Source organism: Cupressus sempervirens, chromosome 5 (assembly GCF_028749045.1).
Source record: "Cupressus sempervirens isolate cs-2001-9-10 chromosome 5, ASM2874904v1, whole genome shotgun sequence".
In the NCBI taxonomy this organism is placed as follows: Eukaryota; Viridiplantae; Streptophyta; class Pinopsida; order Cupressales; family Cupressaceae; genus Cupressus; species Cupressus sempervirens.
The window spans coordinates 186,237,879-186,247,364 of record NC_143122.1 but is presented as its reverse complement, the minus strand read 5'-3'; positions in this window follow the sequence as shown (position 1 = coordinate 186,247,364).

Here is a 9,486-nt window from a genome sequence, read left to right as displayed (position 1 = left end):
GGTATGGGTTAACCCTTTGGTCTCTAGATGCTTTTGCTCAGGTTTCAAAGAGCCATCAACCCTCATTTCTTCTAGGGCATTGTCCATTTCTAGGTTTCCAATCTCTTGAAAAGAACATTTGAAATGAGTATGAATTTTTTTTATGAGAAGTACCTCTGGTGGAGTTTGTGATTGAGCTCCATTCAGGTCGAGTGATTCTACAATTGCTGAAACTAGCTTGAAATTCAGTGCCTTCCACTCCACACCTTTAACTAGCATTTCTAAACATCTATTTTCCTTGGTGCAATTGCTACTCTTGGATGCCATTGCTATTTGGTAGGTGTAAGAAAATTTTGAGCAAATTCTTTGCTTGAAAATCGCTTGAAATAACTTGGAATTTGCTTTGGAATTGTTGAAAATTTCTTAGCTTTCTAATTGTGGTGAAGAATGAAATCAAATTCTACCCTTTTGATGAAAATTTTGCCATAAATTCTTGGTACAAAGGTAGCTAAGATGACATAGTGCTTGATAGGCTATTATTTACTTGCTTGGTAGAAGCTTACAATTCGGTGATCAAACAAAACTTTTGTTTACTCCCGACCTTGCTTGGTAAGGTCTTCAACTGACTTTCCTCGGTAGATGCAACTTGGCAAAAGATATGCTTTCTTTGATCCTTGTGTATCTGGAATACTAGTTTGATCATTTTTCTTTCTTTTATTTTGGAACTGCTTGAGATATTACTAGAAGATGCAGTTCTATATCCTTGTTTATGGATCTAACTGGAGATGGTGGAGTCACCCAGTTCTTGAGTGACATTGCCATCATTTGAACTATCTTGCTTGGTAGACTTAGGAATCCACTATTGCCTCATCTACTTTCGAATGTTTTTAACTTTAGCTTTCTTTTCATCTTCAATTTTTCTTATGTTCATGCAATTTTTAGCTATATGACCGAGTTTCATACATGTATAGCACCTTACAATAGTGTCCTTCTTCCTTAGATGATGTCTTGCATAGTTTATACTGATATGTCCATATTCTCCACAATAATGACATCTGCACCAGGTATTATAGTCCCATCCAAATATTGTTGTAGCAAGTTGTTTAGCTGGATTGAATGATTTGGATTTGCATTGGAATGCCTTGTGACCACGCTTCTTGCATTTGTGACAATTTCCTTCAAATTTTGGTTTCTCCTTGCATTCATTAGCTTTATGACCATGCTGACTACAACTGTAGCATTTACCATTAAGTTTACCTTTTCCATTGCTCCAATACTTGTTTGATTTGTGACCTAAATTACCACAGTGATTGCAAGTAGGTCTTTGATTCCTTTGGGAACCTTGTTTTGAGGTTTCACCTTCTTCCTTATAACCAAGTCCAGCTTTACCTTTTTGTCTATGAAGATTTTGCTCACTTTGTTGATTTAATTGAGTCATGTCTGCTTGAGATTTCATCATTCTCTCATTGATTTATTTTTCAGCATTTAGGTCATTTTCCAAACTTTCATTGATTTGTCTTTCAATGATTAAATCATTCCTTAGGCTTCCATTTTTAGATCTTAGATTCATAATTTCTTCATTTGCATTAGATAGTTGATCCACAAGATCTTCATGCTAATTGGATCGATTATTTCTTGTCTCTAAGTCTTCATTTGTCTTGTTTCTCTATTCCAAAACTTCACATAGCCTAATTGATTGGATTTCTTGTTCTCTTTTAAGCTTTCTTACTTCTTGTTGTAGAGAGCCATTCTTTGCAAGGAGTTCCTTGATTGCCTCATTAGCTTCATCTAAACTGCTTGATGGTAAAAGGTCTTCAATCTTTTCTTCAACATACTAATGGTCATTCATTTTTCTTGCAAGTTCCTTTGTTCTTTTTAGGGATTGAGAAAGATGCTTCTTTGCTTCTTTGAGTTGAGCCATGGCCATTTCTAGATCTAGCTTTTCATTTTTGATAGCTTTGTCAAGCCTAAATATCTCCATTGTCCTTGATCTTTGCTCAAGTTGTCAAAATTTTATCCTAAGAACCATAAAAGCTCTAATACCAACTTTTGGAAATATTTAAGATATGATAGGTTATTGAGAAGAGAGGGGTGAATTAGTAACTTAAAAACTTTAAACAATTCAACACTTTAACCATATATACTATTCACCATTCATTCATCTAATATACTACATATATGAGAAATCAAACATCCATAACACATGTACATAGTAATTTGGTAACCTAGAAACATTCCAAATAGAAAGTAAAACTGGGGTGGTGATGATACCCACAAAACTTCATTACTACAGTATGAGGTTGGCCTGTTAAGGCTTACATTGACCACTTCTGGTGATCTACCCTATTAGGAGCTCAAAGGATTGCTAGGTCCACCTTGTTAGAGGATTTTACAAACATACACTAAACTATGCACTCTGTTAGGAGATATATACAAAGATTATTAAGTCTACCCTATTAAAGGATTTACAAAATTGATTCAACTATTAGGATGAAATAGTGGATCTACTTAAAACTTGATTGCTAATTAGATCCTTGAAGTATAGATCACCTCTTGTGATTGATGAATCTTTACTTCTCCTTGTAGACCTTGCTGAATATTTTGCTTTGCTACTGATTTGCATTTATTTACCTCAAAATATTACATGTCCATCTTGATACTTACTTGCATACCTTGTAAATGATATAATACATTACATATATACCATTCCAATAATTACAATTGCAAAGTCAGCCAAAAAACAAGTGAACAAAATATTATTGAGTCAGCCAAATAGTAGAAAACTCAGGTTCTTCAAGCTAACTTGGTAACCTTCTAATACTTGGCATCCACTGCATTACTTGGCATCATTGTGCACTTAGTAGAAGTGAAGGCCCAGTCCATACTAATCACACAATGTAGCTTGGAACTTGGTAACCATTGGAGACTCGGTAGATATAGTATCACTCAGTAAAAATTGAATCCTTCATTTACCTTGCTTTCACTCAGTAAACACTACACTTTCATTACTTGGTAAACACTGGGTTTCCATAACTCTATAAACACTATGAAGCTTAATGAACAATTTATGCTCGGTAGATACTGCAAGGTTGCACACCCACTCGGTAGCTTCATGAATGCTCGGTATGAACTGCTTGACTGTGCACTCACTCGGTAGCTTCAGGAATGCTTGGTATGAACTACTTAAGTGATGAACCTACAAGGTAACCACTGAATGCTTAGTATACACTATAGACTGAGTGATGAATTTGGTAATCATTCAAAATCGAGTAAGTATTGTCACTAATGAAAAATACAATGTAATGCCAACAAATTTAGCATTAATCTAAAATTGAATTGGGCATCTTGATAGATTTTCTAATCAAAATCAAATAATTTTGGTAAAACCCTAACAATTTTTTTTTGAGCCTAGAAAAATAAAATTACCTAAATAACTAATTAACTTATAGAAATAATAAATTTTTTTGCATAACTGATATAGTTCTCTACTTTGTATCTCAGATCTGGTCAAAGTAAAGGTGAGAGAGAAAAGTGGAGAGCTTATTTGGCATAGGAGAAAGAAATATATTAAAAACTAATTCAAATTTTGGTTTTGATAGTGGTTTCATCCTTGAGACTATCTCATTTTTGGGCTAGGTTTGAATTTGATATCATAGAAGTGACTATTGTGTTGTTAGATGAGGTACACATTTTGTGGTAGTTAAAATAAGGTAATGATATAATTATTTTTTTATTATTAGAGATGTAATGAATTGAATTATTATGCTCATTTTAATTCTTGAGAATAGAAAACAAAAGTTATGGATATTTAAGTCTAGATGAACAAAAAACTAAATTTAATCTTTGTGGTACCTTTCAATAATTATAAACAAAATTAGTTATAGGAAAATTAGCTACCATTCTTTTATTTTAGATGTTGGGTTTCTAGAGGAATTATGTCTCCTTCTTCAAATATTGTTTTGATTATTATTTTTAAATTTAAAGTTAAGATAAATTATTTTAAATTGGTTCAATAACATTACATAGGTGCATATTTCACTTATTTTTCATATGTAATATAGTAATTTTGTATTGTGATATTGCCAACAGGATTCAATTGTGTAGTTTTTGAGTTCAACCCCATGACCCATATTTCAAGAGTAGTGATTTACAAGAATCCATCTTTCATAGGAATAAATGGAACACTTAGTACTCATTGGATCTACGTAATGCTCACATAAGTGAATCACTGAGACTTCTTGGGAGGTCACCTATCCAATACTCAATGTTGGAGCAGTACAGGGATGGGTGACCTCTTGGGAAGTCTTGGTCCTTCACTTCTGTGAGCATCACCTAGATCCAATCAGTTCTAAGTGTTCCATTTATTCTCATGAGAGATGGATTCTTGTGAATCACTACTCATGAAATGTGAGTCAATGAGTTGGACTCAAAAAATACATAGTTAAATCTTGATAGCAATATCACAATTTTATTTGCTATGGAAAATATCTCTTGCTTATCAATTTTGTATTGAATAAAAGTAGACATAATAATGGATATTGTAATCTTTTGAAAATTGGATAAAATATTGAAAAAATTAAAAAAATTATTGAATATCATTGAGTAGATGCATATATTTCTTTATAAATATTTATCTTATTTGGTTTACTATAAATTTATTTTTAAAACATAACTATGGTGCCAAATTCAACATTTTCTTAAATCTCTTGAAGAATATAGGGCAATGTATAAAGAAATAGGAAACATAACTCCTACATAATAATTTGAAGGAAAAAAGAATAATGTTGACAATACAAATATTAATTGTATACATTTTTATAGAGTATGTATTTGTTAGTAATAGTAGTTTTGTATAAATACTTTATCTCTTGCATGTTAAGAAATAATTATACTTAATCATTTTTTTAAGATATGGAGATTAAATATATGATTAATTTTAATGTACCTTGGAGATTGTTGTAACTAATTTATCAGAATTTATTTGCATTACTTTCTTATAGTTTGTATTTTTTTCATTATTAATTTAGCTCTTTTTAATCAATGTTTTATTTTACTAGGGTTGTGGTATTATCCTTTCTATAGGAGAATAAAGCTCTAATTTGTGTGCATGAAAAGGACTATGGAAAGCTTATGATAATTCATGCATCATTATTTATGTAATTAATTTTTTTATTACATAAGAAAAAGTGAAAAGTTTATTTATTTATAAATTATTTTAATTTATGCCATCTCAAATAGCACTTGATTATTATCTTCATTTTTTATCTATCTATGGATATAATTATCTCCTTTAGCTCTCTTTGTCAGAGATGATTTATCAAGGACCATGCATTTATGATGGCTCATATGGGAGTTTGTATTAGGTGAGGAAGAAGGGGTAAGATGAATACAAATCCTTCAAGAAATATTGGGAAAGTGTTTAGAAGGCTAGAGATTCTTAAGGCTAGAATACAATTAGTAAATATATAAATTAGCATTTATATTTATTAATTAGTTTTTATACATTATTTAATAAACATAAAACATGATAAAATTATACTTTTGTTATTATATCTATCAATTGATGTGTTATAATTAATTGGTAAATATTCATTTATACTTGTAAATTATAAAAAAAAGTAGCATTCATTAGAATGTATTAATATGATAAAAATTCATTGACAATTCATCTAGTCATTTGTATGGATGAGTAATTATTAGTGATCAATTGCTTAGTCATTTATTTGATCATTTCTTTAATCACTTATCTTTGTCTAACGTTGTGATTTTACCTAATGACCAAATTAGTCATTTATTTAGTTATTTAAACTTATAAACTATAAAAAAATTCATAAATTTGATCACTTTTAGTCATGTGACTAAAAGTTTTAGTCATGTAGTCATTTATTTGCCAAAATTCTACTAGTGATTTTAGAGTTCTCTTCTCATTGGCTTCCCCAACAAAGTTACCATTTTGTTAATATTTTAAAACTACCAAGGTTACAAAAAACCTAACACTAGGATATAGAAGATAGAAACTCAGTCTAAGGGTTAGCTATTTCCTATATTCAACTAGATTCATCTCATATCTAGACCAACATTAATAAAGTATAGGGACTCTCTACACTTTAGGATCTGCAGGGCCATGGCGGGTGCACCTTAGGGATGGAAATTAACTAGTTATTTGATATTATTTTCCAAAAATTCTTCACTCAAACTCTAATCTTAGGATCTATCCCCTATAGTAGACAATTGATCAACATTCTTCTTAGATTTGAAAATAACTCTGTAATTATAGTAGCTAGCTATAATTCAAAGGACAATCATTTCAAACAAGTAAAGACCAATAGTGAAATTCTTCAGTGTAGAAAGTAAAAATTGATTTGATTTTAAAATTGCTTTGTGCAACCATATGAACTTATTAATAAGTATCTGAATTGATGATCAATGCCTTATACATTGTTATTCAGAGTCCAAACTAGTAAAAATTGACCTATTTAACTTCCTTGAAATTAAAATTATCAACTATTAACCCTAAACCCCATTCTTATAATATCCCTCTCGAATGCTTAGAAACCCTATTAATTTATGAAAGCAATTACTTAATTCCTTGAATTAAAAGTAACAATAAATTAACATACAACCTATCTAAACTACATTAAATTGCATGAACTTTTCTCACTCAATCTCAAAATAACAAGCTTATAATAATGGAGATGGAATTTATAAACATAGATATTTAGAACTCCCTCCTTATATTAATATTATTTGAAACTAATACATTACTAGTATAAACTCAAGAATAATGCAAGAAATGAAAAATTATCTTTCAAGATTCACTTGTATTCTTAGTATGCAAAATTTAAACAACACATAGAATTGACACAAGATCAGACTGACTAAAAATAACATAAGCACAAAAATTATCTATAATTTGGACCTTCATTCCACATCTTGGAAATCCTTTTATAGGAAGGATTGCAACAAGCTTCAGATGTGAGGACACTTGTCAAAATTTTGATGGAAAACAAAATACAAAGATATTTCTATGTGTTACAATTGCAAACATTGTTTGTATTTTCAACAAAATTTGGGGAAGTTGTTGTAAAAATGATAGGTGGAGATTTTTAGGAGTCTTCATCATAAGTTTGTTTGCATGGTAGCTACTTGTCACTTTACTTACATTTTCTTTCTCTTTTGCTTTGAACTGTCTTTAACCGTTTAATCACTTTCCTTGAACTATATGGCTTTGATGTCTGTTATAGCCTCCTAGATAACTATGCCTATGCCCACATTAGGCCATGTGGTATCTCTAACTTCATTCAGTTCTTCAAGCTATTTGTTCAACTTAACATATGTTATTGCCTTGACATCTACAGTTACCTTTGACATGTCTGCTTCTACTTTGTATAACATGTCAATTAAATCATAGGCCACCACCACATCTTCCTCACCATTACAATATGCTAAAAATATGGAATAATTTAGGATGTTATAAAAATATGTTGACCATGCTATCTAGTCTTTAACTCCTCCATCAGTATTCAGAATAGTAAGCACAAAAATTGGGTATTCTCATGGAAATTGCTTTCATCTTATTTTGAATTAATTATAGCTTGCTAACAAAGAATCAATTTAAATCCCTTACCATATTTATCATTTTTTAACACTAATAATCATTTTCTTTGGCAAATCTTTCTTTTGTGCCAACATAGGGACAAGATTATCAAAGAACTAGTTATAAGTGTTAGTAACAATAGTCCACCAAGATAACTGAAAGGTGGGGGGGGGGAGGGGGGGTTGAATCAGTTATCCAATAATTAAAACATTTATCCACCTTAAATAATCTTAACCATTCAACCAAAGTAAACAACAACCATAATAAAATGCACATACACAATTACACTAGATATGTTAACTAGGGAAACCATTGATCAGAGGGAAAACCTCGATGGGAATGATGCCCACAAGATGATGTACTAATATAAATTTTCCTTGTTAGAGGATGGACCCTATTGGGTAAAAACATGGATCTGTGTCACCATTTGTGATACCAAAACCTATTTTGGTCAAATCTCATTTTTATATCAAAACTCAATTTTTTTCAAAAACTAAAATACCCTTTTATAGATCTTAGATTCAATATCATCATTATATAATTTTTTGAGTGTTTTGATTAGTTATAATATGTTGTAATCTCAAAGTATTATAAGTTGATATTTTAATATTTCAAAAGATGCTCCCTCAAAAAAGGAAAAAAAAATAGTAAATCATATCAAAAAAATTAAAAAATTATATTTATCTTTAGAGGAGAGAATCCTCTTCATGAATATGTAATTTTTTTTAAGAAGGTATAGATTTGATAGGAAAGTTTTGATGGGAGGAAAAAACTATTAGATTTTGATAAGGTTGAACTTGAGTACTTATAACAAATAAAATATACATCAAAAATAATTATTTCTTTTTTTGTGCACTAGCTATACATGTCATCTATACGATATTTTCAAATTAGAACAAAAAAAGATGATTTGCATATACTTGTTTGATAGGAACTACAGCCTATATTTTTTACAATTAAAAAAGTGAATTCCAAATAAAATAAAATGAATAAATTCTTACTCAAAAAAATTATAAAAATTATAGGCATAAAATTCATCCAATTCTACACATTTCATCAGTTTACATCATCTTCATATTTTAAACACAAATACCATTTCTTTTTTCACTAATGTTGAACTGTCACATTCCGATATCACGTTTCTTTATAAAAGGTGACACATTTTTGTGCTTTTACCCTATTAGGAGTCTTTTACAACATTTAGTACATATGAGTCCCTATTAGGAGACTTTGAATCCTTGTTAGAAGATTCCAACTTTGTAAGGAGTTGTAGAAGATAGAAGGATCCACCGTCGAACTGATCTCTCAGCTATTCCTTGTAGAAAAATTTCTTATACTATTCTTTAACTCTTTTCCTCCATCCTATCAACTAGACTAATCACTATCAGACCTTGTATACTAGGTCACCAACCTTGGATCCAAGAATTAAACTTCAAATCACATAATAAAACCTCACCAACAAAGTTTCCTTCACCTTTTCTCTACTCTTCTTATCTTTGCATTCCACTCTTTGTGCTTCTTACAATCATTCTAGGGGGGTGGGTGAATTAGTTATCCAATAATTAAAACATTTATCCACCTTAAATAATCTTGACCATTAAACCAAAGTAAACAACAACCATAACAAGATGCACATATACAATTACACTAGATATGTTAACTAGGGAAGCCCTTGATTAGAGGGAAAACCCCAGTTGGAATGATGCCCACAAGATGATGTACTAGTATAAATTTTCCTTATTAGAGGATGTACCTTATTAGGTGTCTTTTACAATATTTAGTACATATGAGTCCCTATTAGGAGACTTTGAATCATTGTTAGAAGATTCCAACCTTGTAAGGACTTGTAGAAGATAGAAGGACCCACTGTCCAACTGATCTCTCAACTATTCCTTGCAAAATAATTTCCT